The following is a 19,957-nucleotide window of genomic DNA, read 5'->3' as shown; positions in this document are numbered from 1 at the left end:
ACATTAGATTAATCTAATGCACAGTAAAGCACATATGTAGACATGCCGTGTTTGTCACAGAGATGCAGCACAAAAATAATGCCGTACATTTTGAACCTGTAGAGCTAAATTCAGACCTGATATAGGGAGGCTGGTTCTCCCAGTCTGAACTGAGCCACTGCACTGCGGACCTATATGCTAGCAGTGTTCCTAATGAGGGGTGACTCCAGCAACAAACCTGGGCACTGGCTTTATGCAGGCCACAAAAACAGTTGGTATCACCATCAGCACCCGCACTGACCCATAAGATGTGGGTGCCTCTGGCATGAACTTGCCATGCTTCATCTCTGCTATGGGCTTTTAGCTTTCTTTGGTTTCAGTAACCTCCAGCCATGGTCTGGAACCTGTCATAGCCGAAGCAAGCAGACACACAGACTTTGTATGAGTTCCAGAAGACAACAACTCTTTACTTTACCTAGTATAAGAGATCTAGACAAAATAGTAAACATGCATATGATTTTTTTTGTCTCATTTTTTTTCATCAATCTGGAGGAGAGTCCTCTAAAAAGTCCACAATACTTTGTCTCCCATAGTTTGCTCATGGTTTCTTGTTTGGAATATGGAGTCTCTCTATGTCCTGTGTAGTCCATTTCTTTATGGACTCCTACCCAAATGGCTGGCAAGAGACCCCTTTTTTTTATCATCTCCAGTCTAAGCTTGACAACCTCTTCAAATGAGTGCAGTCATTATGAGGTGATTCATTCAAATTTAGAGTTCAGATTTAAATAACTGGTTTGTCTTCTCCAGGAGCCAGCTTTTTGTTCAATGGGACTTCTATGTATAGAAGTTAATCTACATGAATAGAGCTCAATCTATGGTTTAACAAGACTGATGTTAACTTTGTATCACAAAGCCTTGGCTTTTGGTCCAAGTAAAGAACAATAGGGAAGATAACTAAGTATTAAATAGAAAATGGAATTTGCAGGGACAGATATATACATATCAAAGTGAATTCACAAACTGTAAATGGAGAATCCCCAAGTTGTCACAATAGCAAAATGAAAACAGTCACAATACTGTGATAAAAATTTTTTTTCATGATACTTATAAGTTGCATAATTAGAGAGAAACTCCATTTTCCCTGTGGACAAAGGGAATGTGAGGATTTCCACCTTACGGTCATATGCTCAGTCTTATTAGCACACACCTAATTTGTGTTAATCAGATTAAGGTGGGTAGAGTGCAAAATTAACTTGACTTTCATTTTGTGTTGTACAGTAAACTGACTTTGTAGAATCACTTTAGAAATCTGAGTTGCAAATGATGGATGAAATGAAAAAAAAGGAGAGTAAACAAAGTGCTGTGTAATCACCACTGTGCTAAAAGGGACACAATATTCAATTCAGCTGTTGGCAGAAAAGCTCTGTTTCCCTGACAAATCAAAGGGCAGACTCTGCTTTGACTTGTTTCTCACCATCCTTTTAATTTTGTGTGGGTGTATCTACACATGCATTAGATCTGGAAGCAGTTTATTCATGAGTAAACTACTCATGAGTAAATGATCCCAGGCAGGTGTCCACACATGCAGGGAAGTGGCAGAAGATTTGCTGCTAATGGCAATACATTGCTCCTACTTCCTGGGACCCTGCAATGGGCCCCTGCTGCCACCAGTGGAGCTCTAGGTTCCCCCTGGGTGCTAGCCCAGGGCCTGGCAGGAAGCACTAGGCCAGGACACAGCTGACTCCTGCCTGGGCCTGCGACATTGTGCCCTGCCCCTGGGGAGATGCCTGCTGCCAGGGCAAGGACAATGTCTCCTTGCTCTGGCAGCAGGGTGCTCCTGGCCCTGACTTCCCAGTCAGGGGCAGGGGACTTGGAAAGAGCTGCAGGGGAGGGGCAGGTCCCAGCCCCCTACCCCAATCTGCCAGTCTACTTCATTGCTAGCTGCCCCACTGATGGTTTGGGGCAGGGACCTACTCCATGCCTGTGACTCTGCCTTGGTCACCCAATTGGGGCATGGGGCTTGGACCTGCCCCTGGCTGGGACAGTTGCCAGGCCCTGCTTCATGATCACAGGCAGGAGCTGGGAAGCCTGTTGCCCACTCAGCTCTGTAATCATGGAACTGGGTGGGGGACAGGCTTGGGAGCTTGTTCTCTAGTCCCCACCAGCAGGGAGCTCCCAGTGCCGGCTCCACAACTGCAGGAGCCGGCACTGGGATAAGTGAGAGCATAAGGCTCTCTCAGTCCCACCCTCCCCAATTGCAATAGTGGGCAAAGCAAGGGCTGGTACATAAGGATTGTGATCTTGGAGTGGGAGGCTTGGAGCTCCCTGCTGCTGGGGTAGGAGGACATAGTCCCCACCCAGGGTCTAGTGGCAGAGCCCACCCCAGCAACAGGCAGCTCCTGGGAGCAGGGAACAATTTCCCACCCCCAGTCGCCGACTGACTGGGAGCAGATTTGCTCCCAGTCAGACATCTACACGAGTGCTACTGCACAGTAAGAAATCACAAGTAAATTTGGTACTTGCGCTTGCAGCTATCAAATTTACTTATGATTAGCAAAGTTTACCGCACAATAAGCATCTGCATGTGTAGATGCACATGCTTACTGCATAGTAAACTATGCTACTGCATGGTAAAGTATCTCATGTAGATACACCCTGTATTATACACCTTTTAGAGCCAGTCAGGAATTTTTCAACGAAACATTATTTCATCCAAAAATACTGAACTGATGGAACCAAAACCATTTGTGGAAAAGTATCAGTTTAAGTAAAACATTCAAATCAGACATAGAAGGTAAATCACCCACTCAAGAACTACCAAAACTGCCTTATTGTGGTATTTGTCTGAGTCATGGAGATCCAGGCTCAAGATGCAGCTCTGAAGAGGTACGTCCAGCATCCCAAGCACCAGACCATCAGGTATTCCTGAGTTGGATTCTTTCTCTTTAAATATTTCCAAAGGTCTCTGTTACATCTCAGAACAGAACAAAGCCTCAACAGTTTTGCAAAATGTAGCTTTTGCTTTCTAGCCAGCCGTAATATTAATCCCTTTCCCCATTTTATCTGGCACCTTATCCTGCCTAGCTACACAAAGCTTTATGGAGATAGAGACTTCTACGTAGACAGAAACCACAATTGCTTCCACCTGAAAAAACATAATTTCCTTTTAAATACAGGGAAAATAAAGGTAATATGTCTCAAATAGTGGTCTCTAGTATTTTTACTAAGATCTGTTTTCTTTTTTTTCCACCCACTTTAATGGACATAAATATTTCTGTCTCACAGCCAGAAGTCACCTGAAATAACGGGGGTTGAAGACAGTTCTGAGAGTTCATGGAAAAGGCAGCTTCTGAGAGAAGAAACAGAAAGCAAAAGCATGCATTTCCCTTACACAGCAATGTAAAATTGACATAATTGAAATTCACTGAGGTGCAGAGGGCCTGTGCCAAACCTTTTTAAGCGGTATGGCAAAAGGAGCAGGCAGAACATCTGAAAAGGGGTTCTAAAGGCTACTCATGGACCTGAGAGGGCTTACATGTCGGCTCTGAAGAGGTAGAGGGCTCCTTTACGGTTAGTATGAATAAGAACTGTGGGAAGTGTATTTATGCTAATCCAGTGGCTTAAAAACCCTACTAAGGGGCAACAGCAGGAAAAGTGCTTTTAGATGACATGCATGCATGATACCCTGATATATGAGCAAGTTTTGCCTTCACTTATGCCACAAGGTATTTTAAGTAAGGTAGAATGTGTCCTTCTGTTTCCCATGCAGAGCTATCTTATTTAAATTTTATTCTGGGGAGAGGCAAATTTTACCAGCCAGTGAGGAACACTGCTTATATATACTATCTTTAAACTATGAAATGTAGTGAAAAATAAAGACTTTAATTAAAATTGTCTCTTCAGAATCTATTCGTTTCTGAAAAGTGACATAATTTCAAAACACATCCTTTTTCCTGTCTATATTTACTTTTCTCCTTCTTGTAAAATGCACTGTTTAACTATCAGTGTTGCGTATGCACTGAGCTCAGTTTTTCAATATTAAATAAAGTAATGTGCTATATTTTATTACTTCAGCAATGCGAGGGCCCAATATAAGAAGGCAAACAAGTTGGGGTTGGGGGTAGAGGGATGGCGGGTAAGTAACCTCTGGTTTAACAACAAAAATTTTATCTTTTATTATTGAAACAAAATGTAATGTTTATACTGTAAAGTTATGATGTTAAAATAATAACAAATCAAGATAAGAACTGGTTTTACATAGCTTTTCTTTAGGCAGTTATGCTGCTGGCATCACAAATGCTAATACTGTTTCTGCAGTTGGCTCAGAAATGTGCAATTGAATTAGTAGTGCATTTTGTTTCTTATGGCAGTGTGACAGGAGTACCTATACTAGAGTCTGTCTATCGGTGACTCCGCCCTGCTGTTATGGGCCAACCGCCTGCCTTCTCGCCTGCCATGCCTTGATCTTGATTAATTAATAGATGTTAGTGGGAGACTGCCCGTTTATTTGCCCCAGTGCCAGGGGGCGCTATCTGCAGTTCCTTTTCCTCCCCTACACCACAGCCCAAGCCTCACAGATGATACTGACATGGTTTGCTCTGGACCTTCTTGTAATTTGGCCCTCCCCTTGTCTTCCCTGGGGTTTCCACAGCCCTGTCTCATTCTGTCTCATTCTGTACCTTCCTGGTGCTCTGCTGCCCCCTCTCTCTGGGGCTTCTTGCTAGCCCTTCTTGCTCTGGGGCTTCTCGCTGCCCCCTCACTATGGGCTAGGGTCAGTGCACCCCAAAATTCTGTGCCCTGTCTGGCGCCGGGGTCTCCACACCACCGGGGATCCCCTGTGAGGCTTCCTCCAACCCCTAATACCCTCACCCAAACCACCGGTCTTATAAAACTACAAACCGAAAACTCAAGCCCCTGGGCTATAACATAAAATCTAAGCCATCTGGCTAAACATCATTCAATCTCTATCAGGGAATTCTCCACCCCGTAACAGAAGACAGGAGCTGCTCATGCCATCAGGCTTCTCTACTCTGCTTGCTCTGGCAGACCTCCTTCTCCCTTGGCTGCTAGTGGAGAACTGCCCTCCTAGCCTCAGCCCTGGGGTTTATATGTGCCAGGCCCTGCCCCTTCCTGTCAGCTGACTCCCCAGTTGTTGCCCTAGCAACCTGCACCTGTGCCTCTGATCTGAGAGTAGCAGGCACTTTAGTGTCCTGCTACAGGCAGATAATTGTATGTGCAAAGTATGACACACATAAGTTACTTATAACAATACAGATAAATACTTATTAAAGAGTAGATGTATGTACAACTATGTTCATACTTCACTCTTTTTCTTTAAATATTTTTGGAGACAATGCATGAGGAGAAGGGTGTGCTAAAAAAAACAGGTGAGTTTCAGGCTGCATTCTTCAGACATTGCTTTGGATAGCAAATCTGGGCTTCCTACTTCCAGCTAAAAAGTTACAAGAAAGAGTATCAGAGTAATTATTAACAGTTTCACTCACTGAAAAAGCTCCCCCACATTTCAAATTCAGCACAAAAATATTTTGATGCATTTGCAAAGTAAATGGATATTCTAATCAGAAAACTGGTATTCACCAACAGGTCCTAGACTAGAAGGCAACCTATGGGATTCCTGAGCAGCTGCAGCCCCACTTGGGGCTAGGACTTTGTGGGCCTGTTCCCAATACTGAAGGAATACTACTGCTTCCATAGCAACTACATGGATTGCATTTGAACTAGAAGAGGCAGATCTTGATGGCCACTAGACACTGGAAACCAACATCGGGGACACACTGTGCATTCAGTAGCTTAGGAAGAATGTTAAGGGCTGTTCTATCAGCCTGCAGAGCAGCATATTCCAAGTTCTGTCATTTATATCAGACAAACAAGTAGCTCATTAGGCTTATGCCTGGCATTGACAATGAAGAGAGGAGAAAATGGTCCCTAGATCCCTTCCAGTGAGGAGGCCCCCCAAGTCAAACGTTCTTAATGAGTAGAATAGAAACTGTTGAGGGCAAGTGACAGAAGAGCATATGCAAAGGTCTTTTCTACCCTTAAGAGGTATAGAACTGCTCATCCTGTGGTTTGGTTGGATTTTTTAAAAGATTTATTTAGGCTTTTATGTCAAGCTGGTCTTTCCTTTGACCAGGTCAATCTGCCTCAGAGAAAGCTTGCCCTGCAGCTCAGAAAGTGGACAGAATGAGTTGTGTGAGACCCCAAAAGGCAGTGACAAAATTAGGGCAGGGTAACCAAGACAGCCACCCTAGGTACCAACTTGGGGAGTGGGATAGGGCAGGCAGAAAAAAAATGCTGCTGCAGCAGCCACACAATCACATCAATAGCACAGTGGCAGCTAGAATTTGCCGCTGCCCCAGGCATCTAGCTGCATTGTTACATCGCTGCCAAAAGATTAGTCAAGTACTGCCCTGCAAGTAGATCTCAGACTGAAAATGCATCCATGTCTTTGCTTGTGTGCCAGACTGGTGCATATGCATTTCTCATTTCCTTTACTTTGTGAAAACTGTCATTCTAAATTCAATGATTTTTTCTTTTTCATTTCTTGGTGATTCAGCAAACATGGCAGATTTGTTCTTGAGAAACCTGTTACGTGAAAAATACGATTATTTCAGTTAACCTTTCCAACAGAAGAGACAGCCCACTGCAACTCATCAATAATGCCTCCATAACTCACAACTGCAGAGAGTGCAGAGATTAATTCTAAATAATTTTTACATAAAATTTCTTCCCAAATTCATCTCTCTCAGGACATTCATTTAAATATCCAATCTTTGAGCTCCAGTGAAGTTTTGTACTGATTGACTTTTAATAACTAACAGCTAAATGCTGCAATATGTTTGGCACCCTCAACTCCTATTGAAATCAATAGGAAAAGATGAGGAGTGCCTACCAAATGGCACCGTGAATAGCAAATAATGAAAAAAAGTCAGCATCTTTTTGGGTCAGGCTCTAGAACTTAATGGAAAATGCTAACAGAATGTTGGTTGAGTTCGCATAGAAGTTAGCAGTTTTTTAAAAGCTTTTACTGAACTGCCCTTGAGGAACCTATTCTGTTGTTATTGTAAAGAACTTGCCATCTCATGAATATGGAGTCTGTAGTCTCATAATCGCATGACTTTAAGTGTGTGCCTGTGCCTATAAGTTTCATAGACAATAGGGGCTGGAAGGGAGGTGTAGGCTTCTTTTTTAAGTTTCAGGAGACCCAAAAAATTTCTGTTGAGCCAAGGGGGCTTCCCTGCCCTCTGACTGCATTTCCTGCAGGATGGGATGGCCTTTCCTTGCACTTTGAGGACTGAATTCTTTAGGAACAACCACTCCTCATGGACTCTCCTTCCCAGGGGGCCATGGTTCCTTAGTGCCTGACTAACCAGTTTCCTGAGTTTGTGAAAGTCAGCTTTCCCAAAGTTGAGGATTTCTGTTTTACCGAGGAATTTGGCCACCCTGCACTGGACAGAGAAAGTAATCAGATCATGGTTGCTATCACCAAGCTTGCCCTCAATCCTCAGATCACTCACCAGATCATACTCTTTGTCCAGAACCAAATCCAGCAGTACCTTTCCTCTACTTGGCCTGTAGACCTCTTGCTGACGCTACAGGTACAGGTTGTCAATGCAGGTGAGAAAGTTACGTGACCGGTCAGACTTGGCTGTGTGCTCTTCCCACAAGATGTCCGGGAAGTTGAAGTGTCCCATGACAATCGTACATCAAGAACATGTGGCCTTGGCCAGCTGCTTATTGAATTTGAGATCCAGTTCTTCTTGGTTAGGAGGTCTGTAATAGACTCCTATGAGTATATTGCCCTCCTCATGTTCTCCCAATATTTTAACCCAGAGGGTCCCAAAACTCCCTCCATGGTTAATGAACTCAGTTTGAAGGGACGTGTACTGCTCTTTGTGAAAGAGAATTACACCCCACCCCCTTCCCAACACAATCTCTCCTGTAGAGGGTATAGCCTTCTATACCTATCAACCAGTCATAGAAGGAGTCCCACCAGGTCTCTGTTATTCCTATGAAGTCATAATCTTTATCAGTCAGGAGAAGGGCCAGCTCCTCTTGCTTGTTACCTAAGCTCCTGGCATTTGTGTACAGGCAGTTGAGTCTGCCATATGGGAAGCCATAGGCTTCTTTATATGATGGGACATGACCTTTCCTAGGGCTTTTGTCAGAGTGGGATCCCTTGGACTACTCAAACTGATGCTACTGTGATTGGCATGACTTGGGCTAGAACTGTTTATTGACCTCCCATCCCCCAGTGATCTTAGTTTAAATCCCTGTCAAGTAGGTCAGCCATCCTGGCCGAGAAGAGCTTCTTCTCTTTCCAGGTGAGGTGGAGGCAGTGGCAGCGTGTAGGGGGTGCACAGAGGTGCACATGCACCCCTTGATAGAGCTGGTGTACCCCATCAGCCAGCATTCCTGGGCAAGGGGGGCAGGTAAGAACATTGGTGTGCCCCCTGAAACTGCCAGCCATTGAGTCGGGGTGCCAGGAGAAGCAGCCCCCTGTGGCTGAAAGTGCCAGCAGTATGGCTGGAAGCTCCAGTGGTGCACCGCTGCCACTTGCAGGTCAGCAGGATTGGCCACAGGGTGGGGGGATCAGCAGTGGGAGACCCCTCTCCCCAGTCGCTGACAGTCCACTGGGAGGGGTAAGTGCCCCCCCCCCAGACTCAGGAAGCACCAGTTGCCCATGGGTGGAGGCCATCCCTTCCAACAGTCTGCTACCTCTCCCACTGAAGTGTGGAGTGTGGTCAAAGAAGCCAAACCCCTTGCAATGCCACCATCGCTGGAGTCTTCTGTTCACCTCACTAATGCATCTATCCCTCTGAGGCCCATGACCCATGACTGGGAGGATTGAGGAAAAAACTACCTGAGCCCCCAGACCCTTCAGCCCCACCCCCAGAGCCCTGTAGTCATGCATGACCTGGCTGGGATTGCTCTGAGCCATGTCATTTGTGCCCATGTGGATGAGTAGCATGGAATGGTGGTCTGAGGGCCAGATGACTTTGGGGATACTCTCAGTCACATCCCTGAGACATGAGACCCAAGGAGGAAGCAAACCTCAGAGGCTACAGGGTCAGGGTGACAGATTGCACCCTCTGTCCCCCTCAGGAGGGAATTGCCCACCACAATTACTCTGCATCTCCTTCTGGGCACAGTTGCTGGTGGCTCTCCTTCCTCACATGCTGGGGCCAGGAATTTGGCCAGCTCAGCTAATGTGAGGGGTTTGAAGTGGTGGTGCAGCTCCAGGGGAACAGTCACCCTGGTGCAGTGCCTCTTAGGGCTGGAGACTACCTCCATCCAGGCAACCCCTGGCTGGACCTCATGGCAGCTATTCATCTCTGCCAAGGCATCATTAGCTGTGGGGTGGAGTGCCTGGAAGTAGGTGTCCATTTCCTGCTCTGCACCTCTAACAGCTTGCAGCCATTGTACTGTTGCCTGGAGTTCCCTAATCTGGCACTCCAGGGCCTCCACCCTTGAGCACATCCCAGAAGGGGAGGTGTCAGTGCTCCCAGAGCCAGCTGCCTGCATCTGTGCCAGGGAGCCTCCACAGGAAGCTGGGGCTCCATCTGTGTGGCTGTGGGTGGGGAAAGGGACCACAGGCTCCTTTTGGGTAGAGGCTGGAGCCATGGGCTCCATTTGGGTGGAGACCCCAGTGGTACCAGAGCAGAGGGGTCCAGGTGCAGGGGGGAGCTTTGAGGTGCGACGCATCCCTCCCAACAAGGTCCTCGTAGTAGTCTGGGCTACTACTGTACAGACCCTTCCCTTCAAGCTCCCTGCCTAGGGCCTCGTGCCCCGCCTGCCCACCCTCCTGTGCAAACTCCTGCGCTACCTCACACACTGGGCCTAGAGCATGCCTGTTTGCGCATTCTCTTTGCAAGGCTCCGGTTGCATGGCTCACTGGGGGGCTGGGCAAAGTAGGAGCTGGGGGTGGGGGGTTGACCCTTCTCTCAGCTACCCTGCAGCTGTGCTACTTCCCTACCACCTTGGGCCCCATCTACCTCTTGGCTGTGCTGTGGGTTGGAGTCTGCCGTAGTCCTTTAGAGGGTCTGGGGGTCCTGGGGCTCATGGGGGTGCAATGGGCATCTGCCAGGAACAAACTTGAGCCAAGGACAAAGTTCTGGAACTGCCTATCAGTGGCATTGTAAAAAATTGATGAGACAGAAATTGTCGAGTTTGTAGACCGAACTCATGCTCATGTCAAAATCTGTCACTGTTGACTAGTTGCTTTGTCTTATTAAAATAATCCCTTGGTTTCACTGAAGGTGTGACAATTAGCCCAGGAAATCTCTTTTTTTTCCAGAATGTTTAATATTTCTTTCTAACCTAACCATCTACAAGGAGAAATCCTGGGGTTAGATCAGGGGTGGGCAAAATGCGGCCCACCAAGCCATTCTATCCAGACCAGGGGGCCCCTAAAAAATTTAGAAAATTAATACTTATCTGCCCCCGGCTGCCTGTCATGCGGCCCTCAATGGCTTGCCAAAACTCAGCAAGCAGCCCTCCGCCTGAAATAATTGCCCACCCCTGGGTTAGACTGTGTCTTTTACTTCAGGCCTGCACAGGCTCCAGGCCCTTTCTCCAGATGCTGACAACTTGGTCTGGATACACAGCAGAAGGTGGGTCTTTATGACCAGGGATCCTGGTTTTCTCTCATATTTTCAGTTTTAAAAAAGTGACCCAAAATCCAAATTTTTCCGTGATTAAAATGAAATACCACTATCTATATATCTATTAGTGGTGTTTCATTTTAATCATGGAAAAATATGGCCTTTGGGTTACTTTTTTAAATCCAAAAATTGGGGATTTATTTTTATCAGAGAAAACCAGGATCCCTGTTTATGGCTACCTCATCCTTTGAACAGATGGGGGGTGGGGTATAGAATGGGCAGGGTCTTGGTTCCACTTGCTGGCTGACTGCACTTGAGCCACTGGTGAGTGTGAGGCATTTAGTAGTGATCAGAGGCATCACTGGGCACTTTTGTGGTGATGGTGGTGGTAACGCAGAGCATAACAGTTGCACCTGGGTCACAGCGTGGCAGCTGCTATTTACATGCTCCTCTCCCTCAAGTTGACACCAAGGACCAGTGCCCCAATTACCTCCACTTATGCTACTACTGCTGGTGCAGACCAGTGGTAAATTATTAGCATTTTCTACACTCCTCCAGGAGCAAGGGGGATATAGGTTAGGAAGTGCCTCTGAATTGTGCTGCAACTAGGAGCTATTTCTGTGCACTTTACATTCCTTACTTACGTCAAAATAGCACTTACTTTCTAGTTTGTGTTTCAGTGGCTTTCAGAAACTGCTCCCTAATTAGATTGTTTTGTAGCTATAGATGTGAAAGTGTTCAAAACATACAGGCTTAGAAACAATCTGTGGTCATTTGGTAAGCATTTCACTTTACTTCCCACCAAAAAATGTGTATTGAAATGCTTGCTGCACAAATTACTTTGAGCCAGGGTGCTGTAGACACTGTGAGCGTGACATACCACCATATCTGAATCCTGCCCTATCATTCGGCTATTGAGGATTTCATCAGGGTGCCTTTGAAGGGCAGAGAAATAGCTGCTTTAGAGATAAAGATATTTCACCAATAGTTTTTAGAAGGTGATATGGAAAAAGAAAATCAGACCACAACCTCTCCTAAAGGTAAAATATTAATCCCTTTAGGCTCAGTTCCTAAATCCACTTCCAAATGTGAACAACATAAAATACAATACACTTCAGAAGCCTGAGGAAGCCAAATTTATGTTATTAAAAACCCATTTCAAGATTGGAAACAAAAGCTGGGTCAGCATTTACTAAAAACACAGTATGTACAGTCTTTGGGTTTTCTTTTGGCTGCATTAGAGATGAGAAAGAAGGGCATGGTAGAAAGGCAAGAGCTGAAAGCAGCACTTTGGAAGAATAGGAACTGCTGTGTTGTCCCAGAGGTGCTGGAGGGAGCAGACTCACTAACGTCCTTTATTGTACCCATATAACAGACAGGTATATTATGCATTCATCCCACTGTTGCTTTATATGCTTGCTAGGTTGCAGGGGTGGGGCTAATGTACTTGGACATGTCCCCACAAATCTGTGGGAGTTGCAGCTGTCTTGATGCTCAGGAAACATGCAAAGGGGAAGACAAGGGTTCCCATGTCTTCACAGTGTCCATATATTGGGGTAGCCATAAAATAACCCTTCATTCAAAACTAGAAATAATACCCAAATGTGATCCTTGTGATGTTTTCTGCCATGCTGAATTCAATGGCCAAATCCCTTTGACTTCATCAGGATCAGGATTTTACTTTATTTGCTGTAGAGCCATTCGGTAAGTGCTACGTTGGTTTGTGACAGGGCTTTGGAGGTTTGTGTGTTTTATCCTGACAGTTTAGATCACTACAAGGATCTGTTATAACTTTTTGAGGAGAAGCGAGCATTTCTCATGTGCATCTCAGCAGTATGTCTCTAACTAAGCCTTAATTAGGTCATTTATCCCCTTTATGTATATGTACTACTTCAACCCAGTAACAAGACAAAATGATAAATTAATTTCAGTAACAAAGGAACAGAAATAACCTATTTATATGTGTATGCACATAATCATGCACATAAAACCTTACCCTATTGCTAACTATATATAGAGGGCAAACTCTTTCATACATGAGCATGGCATGAAGGCTCTTCAGAAATCTGAACCTTCCAATTATTGCCCTCCTTCTGATTGTCAAATCCTCCTCCTCGTGGTGCTGTGACACCAGGGTCAGACTCTGTTCCACCTATTAGGTACGTAAATGGATTTATGTGCATACATGCTATTTTATTTCACCCTGGTTGACCATGAAAAACAGTTAATGCAAAATGGGGATGGGTTTGACTTTTCCGCTTTTTAGCAACTTAATCATATGGGTTAGATGACAGTGTGGTACCAAAATAGATACATGAATGGATTTTCAGTGTGGAACAGAGTCACACTTAGATGCCTAAATCCACTCAGATGTCTAATAGGGGAAATAGAATTTGGCCCTACATCTCTTTTACCTCAGTGTAACTGCATTGGTTTTTATGGAGTTGCTTTTTAGTTACATCATCCTGAGATCAGACTGGTGCCAATGGCAGGAACTATAGGACATACTAGGTTTTAGAGCTCCTTGTCTGAGCCAAAAGCAGTTGCACACAAATACTTACCTGGCAGGGGAAATACCATGGATGATGGTGGTTTTGCTGGCCTGGAAATCCCCTGTTTGGCCTTGAATGACTTGGCTGGCATATTTGAGGGTGGAGACCTGTCTATTGCATTACAGACGGGTCCTGCTGAAAGAGTTCATTAAAGCCTCCCAATGGGAGGATTTCTGCTAGACAATTTATAGTAATGGGGGATTGGTTTTGGGTTTTCCCTCTAGTTTTGGCCTTTTCCCTAAGGGCAAGTGAGACTAGAGGACATATGAACTGGAAGGCCTCTGGGCTTGGGCCTGGAACACAGTATGCCTGCCATGGATTTGGGAGTATTTGAAGTCCCAGTCTGAAGAGTTGGGGAGGTAAGATATTTGCCAGTGGTAGTGCCACACAGACTTGAACGATTGAGCTCTAGTCAATCAGTAAAATTTGGAAATGATTTGGCTGATTTGGCCCAAGACCCAACATTTAAAAAAAAAAAAGAAGAAAAAAGAATGACAGAGGACAAAACCTTATTGGGTTGCAAACAACAGCCATCTGTCCCCCTAGAGATAAATACTATATTTGAACATGCAAGATCTATTTCCAGTAAATGCAATGAGAACTCAATAGTCAAACAGAATGCTCCAACCCAACCTCCCTTTCCATTCCAGAATTTGTTTGGTGACAGAGAAAAGCATCTATAGGGTATTTCTTTTAGCTCACCTTATTGTCACATGTGAAATATCTGGGTGATACCAGCTTTTCCAAAATGTTTACCTTGCTCATATTATTCATTCACATTCTGCTCCCAACTGAAATTCACTTTCAGTGAAGGAATATTACAAATAGAATAATGAAAGAATGGTATATTTTAAAATTGTTACACACACACACACACACACACACATTTTCAGAAGCCTATCTTAAAATAAGAAAACTGGTTTAGGAATATATATACCTTGTAGTCTATGTTTTTAATAAAATACCTGCTTAAATTTAACAGTACCAGCAAGCCTCTTCGTAGCTTCATGCAATGAATTGGAAAACACTTATTTAGTGTGTGTGTATACTAAATAAAGTTTTCCAATTCACTGTGTGAACCTACAAAGAAGCTTGCTGGGTATTGTTAAATATAAGCAGGTATAAAATACACACACACATTATATATTGTTTAAATATATAGGTCTGTTGCATATATATATAGAGAGAGAGAGGGAGACAGAGAGACAGAGAGAGACAGAGAGAGGGGCTATTGAGCTTCCTGGAAATAGATCTTGCATGTTCAAATGTAATATTCAACTTGAAGCTAATTATATACATATATAAAATAGTTATTTTATATAGTTAAATATAGTCGAGTTGAAAATGTATTCACTTATGGGAATAACTTGCAAAGAACAACATAACCTTATAATGAACACAAAATCAGCAGCCAAATTTTCATGTACATACCACACTTGGATGAGAAGACTTTTTAGCATAAAACTCATTGGTAATATACATTAGAAGAGTCTTACTATTTGTCACACACTTTATATCAGTATTTGTGATTTAATATTTATATATTTAGAACTTTTATTGGGGACATTTTTTAGTAACATTAATCTGCAATGCACAAGAGAAATCAAACTATTTCCCTTGCACTTTATGCCTATGGTTTAAGTTGTTTTATTTTTGTAAAGTTACCATTCATGTTTCTTCCTCTTTTGGAGATGTTAATATGAGTAATATTAATAGCAATAAACTAAGCTAAGTGGACAAACTATTTATGGATTTATGTCCACCATTTGCTTTATCAATGGGTTATTTCAGCAATTTAGCTATTTTTTTATTTGTTATTCTGTTCTGAATTAGCACCTTTAATTTTACCTTGATGCTTTGAACATACTATTGCCTGCTTTTTAGTATTCAGTGCTTTAAGTTTTTGTTTGAACATCTTAAGCAAATTACTTTTTCATTAACTTTCTGTTGGGCATTTTAGATCTAAAATATATATATTCACAATAAGGCCCCAGTCTTGCCAGAAACAATGTATGCAAACCCTTACATCTCAGCAGGCGCATATTTCCAGTGTAAAAGGTGTGATCACAGCCCCAACCAAATTCTTACTAGTGAAAAAAGTGAGAGAGGCTATCTGGAGAATTCCTGTTATGCCTAAGAGCAGCAAAGTTTGACCCAAAGAAAATAAAATCAATGTGTGTCCAAACACTTCTTCTTAACGCATCTCCTCCGGGGAAGGCATTGAAAGGGGGACAAGAGGGATCAGTTTTGTTTCCTTGCTTAAAGGTGCGGGGTACAAAGCAGGATTTAGACCAGTGACTTTTAATCCCTATTTCACCTTGGCTTTCGGGTTGCATCTTATAATATTTTCTGCTTTGTTTCCTCCTCCCTTTCCCTGCTCTCTGGATCCTTTACACATAAGCTCATTTGCTTCTTCTCAGGCTTGAAAAAAAGATTCCCTTAATTAACCCTCCCTAGTTTGGAAAGCTCCAACCTTTCCCATTGCCCCTGCCTGCAGACCATCGCCAGCCCCACGGGCAGGGCCAGCTCCTTGTCTCTTTCTCTGGGCCGGCGGCCAGGACATTTCCCAGTCCAATTTGCCCCGCGTGGAAAGGGAGATCGCTCCTCCTTCCCCCACTCCCATCTCCCCGCGCCCCCGACCCACTTCGCTCCTGCCTGCAAGCTGCCGGGTCGGCTGGGGCGGGGTGGGCTGGGGGACCGCTGAGGCAGCCCCACACAGGCCCCCCGCGCCCCGCACGCCGGCGGCTCCCGCAGGGCTTGAGGGGCGGGAGCAGCAGGCGGCAGCTCTGCCCGGGGCGGGGAGCGGATCCCGAGGGGAGTGGGCGATGGAGATGGGCGAAGAGGAGAGGGAGGGCAGCAGGGGGGGCACGCAGGCTGCAGCATCCCTGCCGGGGGCACGCCCGTGTGTGTGTGTGTGCGCGCGCATAGACGTGTGGCGCGTGTACGCGTGGGGCGTCTGGGCGCGCGTGTGCGCCTGTATATGCGTGTGCATATGTGGCACTCTTGCACGTGTATGTGAAACATGCGTGTGTGTGTGTGTGTGAATTGGGGTGTCGGCAGGCGTGTGGCGGGCGCGCGCCTGTGGCACGCGCGCGTGTGTGCATATGCGTGTGACACGTTTATGCGTGCACGGGCGGCACGTCTGGGCGCGCGTGTAGCACGCGTGTGCATATGCGGCACATGGTGTGGCTGTATATGCGTGTGCACATGTGGCACCCTCGCACGTGGGTGTAATGTGGCACATGCGCGTGTGAATCGGGGGGGGGGCGCGCGCACGTGTGGGGCGAGCGCGCCCCTGTGGCACACGTGTGGGTAGCACGCGCACGTGGGTGCAGCTGCGCGGTGGGCGTGCGTGTGTGGCAGAGGCGGGTGTGTCCGTGTGTCCCGCAGCTGCCGGAGGCCCCGACCGCCGGTGCCGGCACCGCGGGGGCGGTGAGGAGCCGGCGCCCCGCCCCCGCGCCGCCCCGCCCCTCCCCGAACAATGAGCCGGGGCAGCGCCGCGCCGAGCGCCCCCTCCCCGGCCCGCACACGCGGCGGCGGCGGCTCCCGCGGCGGCAGCAGGAGCGGCGGGGCAGCCTCAGCATGCCCGCGCCCCGGGCCCGGCACCAGCGAGCGCCGCCCCCCGCCGGCCCCAGCCCCAGCCCCAGCTCGCAGCACCAGCACCGGCACCGGCGGCTCCCGGCTCTCTAGGGTGGTGCGGAAGCGCCCTCCGCTCCCGCCTGGAGGTACCAGCCCTGCCCGTGCCCCGCAGGGAGCGCGGCCACAATGGCAAAGGCTTGCGGGAGGTTCAAGGGGCTCAAACCCGCGGGGGGATGGAGCTGGGGCCCCGGGGTAGCAGCAGCCCCCTGGCCCTCCCCTCCCCTCCCCTCCGCGGGGCTCTGCAGGGCGCCGAGTTTGGGAGCTGCCCCCCCCCGCCCCGCCCCGGGTGGGAGAGCGGAGAGGCTGCGATGCCGCCGCGGCGCAGGCTGCGCGCGCTGGGCTTGCACGGCGGGGGGCGCTGGGGTTTGCGCCCTTGGCCGGAATGAACCACCCTCCGCCCAGCCTTGGGGTCCTGGGATCCTTTGCTCAGTGTGTCCTAACAGCCTGCGAGTGCCTGCGTGTGAGAGTGAGCCCAGTGTGTGCACGTGAGAGCGCGTGTGAGTGAGAGTGAGCATGGGCTCAGGTGAGCAAATGAGTGGGAGCATGTGTGAGAGCACAAATGAATGAAAGTGAGTGGGCGTGCATGGCTAAGTGAGCATGTGTGTGTGCATGCATGCACATGCTCACTCATTCGCACACAAGTGAAGGAGCGTGTGTGTGAGCATGTGTGTGAATGAGTCGGCATAGGTGCGTGAGTGAGCGTGCATGTGCATGAGTGAGCGTGTGCGTGTGTGAGAGTGCACACGGGTGAGGGAATGAGTGAGCATGTGTGTGCACATGAGTGAATGAGAGTGACAGTGTGAGTGAGCATGAGTGAATGAGGTGGGTGTGCAAGAGCAAGTGTGTGAATGAGTGAGTGAGCATGTGAGTCTGAGCATGTGTGTGTGTAGGAGCATGAGTGAATTTGCGTGAGCATGAGGTGTGTGTTAGTGAGCATGGGGTGCGTGTGAGAGTGAGCATGAGAGTAAGCATGAGATGAGTGTGCGAGGGAGGGTTGAGAGTGTGTGAGTGAGCATGGGGGTGTGTGAGTGTGTGTGTGTATCCATCTGTGTGTGTTTAGCAGGACTTGCCCATTCTGAGAGCTGAATAGATCGGCTTGGAGCAGCAGTGCTTTCCAGGAATTTAAATGAGAATTTCTTTGCTGTTGCTTTCCAAGGCTCTTCCACTCCCCTTTATGTTTGTTTTCTCAGGTTGAACTTCAGACTACCAGTTAGGTGGCTGGACTCTCCCTTGTAATTTTGTCAAAGGGGGGGCAGAAAAAGCTTCCTTGTAATAGGAAAAAGTTGATCCTTTCTGTAAAATCTGTAAAATGATTATATATTTTATCAGAAACTTGCATCTGTAATAACTTCCAACTCAGACACAGCCAGCTCCCTCTGTATCTTCTCTAGCTTATGATAACTAGCCTTTGTCGTTATTAGAAAAAAACACTCTCAGTTGATTCCCTGTCCAAATAGTTTATTCCCTTGCATGGTTTAAGGTTTACTAATGTAATTCTCTCACATGTTGGCAGGGAGGGGGAAATGTTAAGCAATGGGTGGGGCAGGGGCAACCTAATGGCTTTCAAGCTAATCTTCAGTTTTAAGTCACTCAACTTCCTAAGCTTTGCACGTTTTCATTCCAAAGGTCAGACTGTGTCCGAACCTGAACGCAATTTTTTCCCCCAACGCTTGAGCAAAAAAAAAGAAAAAGATACAGTTCAGCTGGTTTTGATAATAAGGTGTGTTCAGCAGAGGTCAATGTTTTTCTCTCTGAAGCTAAAATTCCTGCAGATTTTTTAGCAGCTCATTCCTGTCAGTGATTGGGGTTTGCAAACTGAAATTTGACTTTAAAACTGCCCCTCTGTCAGAAGAGGCGGCTTTTGAGTTTTCTGATAAAAATTTTATTTGACTGAAAGTCACGAGTGAGTGCGCACCGTGTTAAGTGCACCTTTTTTGCTAAGACCATAAATCATACAGCTAAGGAAAGTTGTGTTGTACATGCAGGAGTAAATGGCTACCTCATCTATGAAATGAGAAGGCTGTGTCCTGTGGGCAAGAGTTAGGAGGGCCTTTCTTGGCAGGGGTCTGCTTCACCCACCCAGAAAGAACTCTGGTGAAGTTCCCAGTAAAGGTTGCTTCTGAAGTGTAAGTGGCAAGATAGGGACCTTAGTGAGAGCTGCTGTGCGTTTTGCAAGGTTTATAGGAAGAAGCGTCCTGTGATGCACCTGTGCAGCTTGGCCTGTGGTGGTAGATTAGATGTTTTCTCTTGTGGTACATATGCTCATAAGTCAGGTTTTATAAATGCATTGCAACAGAACTGATATGTAAAGTTACTTCTTGAGTGTTTTACCCGTTCCCCCTTGTTTTTTCCCCCCTTGAAAAATGGACAAAATTATGTATTGCAAGAGAATTCAATTATAAAATGTTCTTAAGAGAATGTTGAGATTACACACCTAGGTGCCCGAGTAAGAAAATGTTAAAAGGAACCTTCCTTAACTAGCTTGTTGGGCAGGAAAATTGTGAAAATGTTCACATGTCTTGTGTTATGCAGCATATCGCATTCACTTAGAAGCAGAATAAAATCTGCATATCCATTTTTCTGAATTTTTGAAATTGTTTCTCATACATAGTTATTTTCTTTTATGCCCTGCCCCCCCCTTTACAGAATCTGACCTTTATTCTTGTTTAGTAGAAGTGAGAAATGGTGCAGTTCAATAAACTCAGAGAAGCCATATGGTTATTTAGATCAGTGGTCTCCAAACTTTTTTGATCGCACACCCCTATCAGTAAAAACATGTTGAGCATGGACCCCCAATATATGTATATTTATTTATAAATTATATACATGTACTACTCGCGTACTGTATGTGACACGTGACCGTCTGACATACAGACCGAGTGAGGGCGCCAGTGTCAATCCGTATATTAAATATTAGTAAAGCTTAATTTCTTTCTTATTTTTTTAGATAAAAAATAAATATAAATGGAAGTTCTAATATTTTCTTCCCGCACCCCAATGGATCGTCTTGCACACCCCCTGGGGTGTGCGCACTCCACTTTGGAGACCACTGATCTAGATTGGCGTCCTGAATAGAGTTACTAAATAGTTACACCAATGGCGTGCTCTGGATATTTATCAGTTCATGCTTACTGATAATCCAAGCTTGTCCAATTTCAAAATGTT

The 19,957-nt window shown here is 46.1% G+C and overlaps 1 protein-coding gene across 2 annotated transcripts in view; it reads left to right on the top strand.

Moving 5' to 3' along the window:
- Positions 1 to 16,608: 16,608 nt before the first annotated feature.
- ST6GAL2 (ST6 beta-galactoside alpha-2,6-sialyltransferase 2) overlaps positions 16,609 to 19,957 on the top strand; it is a 77,318-nt gene continuing 73,969 nt past the window's right edge. For both annotated transcript variants that reach the window (XM_090021190.1, XM_090021180.1), the window contains exon 1: positions 16,609 to 16,878. The gene's annotated coding sequence lies outside the window, so the exon portion shown is untranslated. The remainder of the gene's footprint in view (positions 16,879 to 19,957) is intronic.

Source organism: Crocodylus siamensis, chromosome 1 (genome assembly GCF_052110815.1).
Source record: "Crocodylus siamensis isolate JL-2025a chromosome 1, ASM5211081v1, whole genome shotgun sequence".
NCBI classification, from domain to species: domain Eukaryota; kingdom Metazoa; phylum Chordata; order Crocodylia; family Crocodylidae; genus Crocodylus; species Crocodylus siamensis.
The sequence above is the reverse complement of the archived record's forward strand: the minus strand, read 5'-3'. Positions and strand labels throughout refer to the sequence as shown.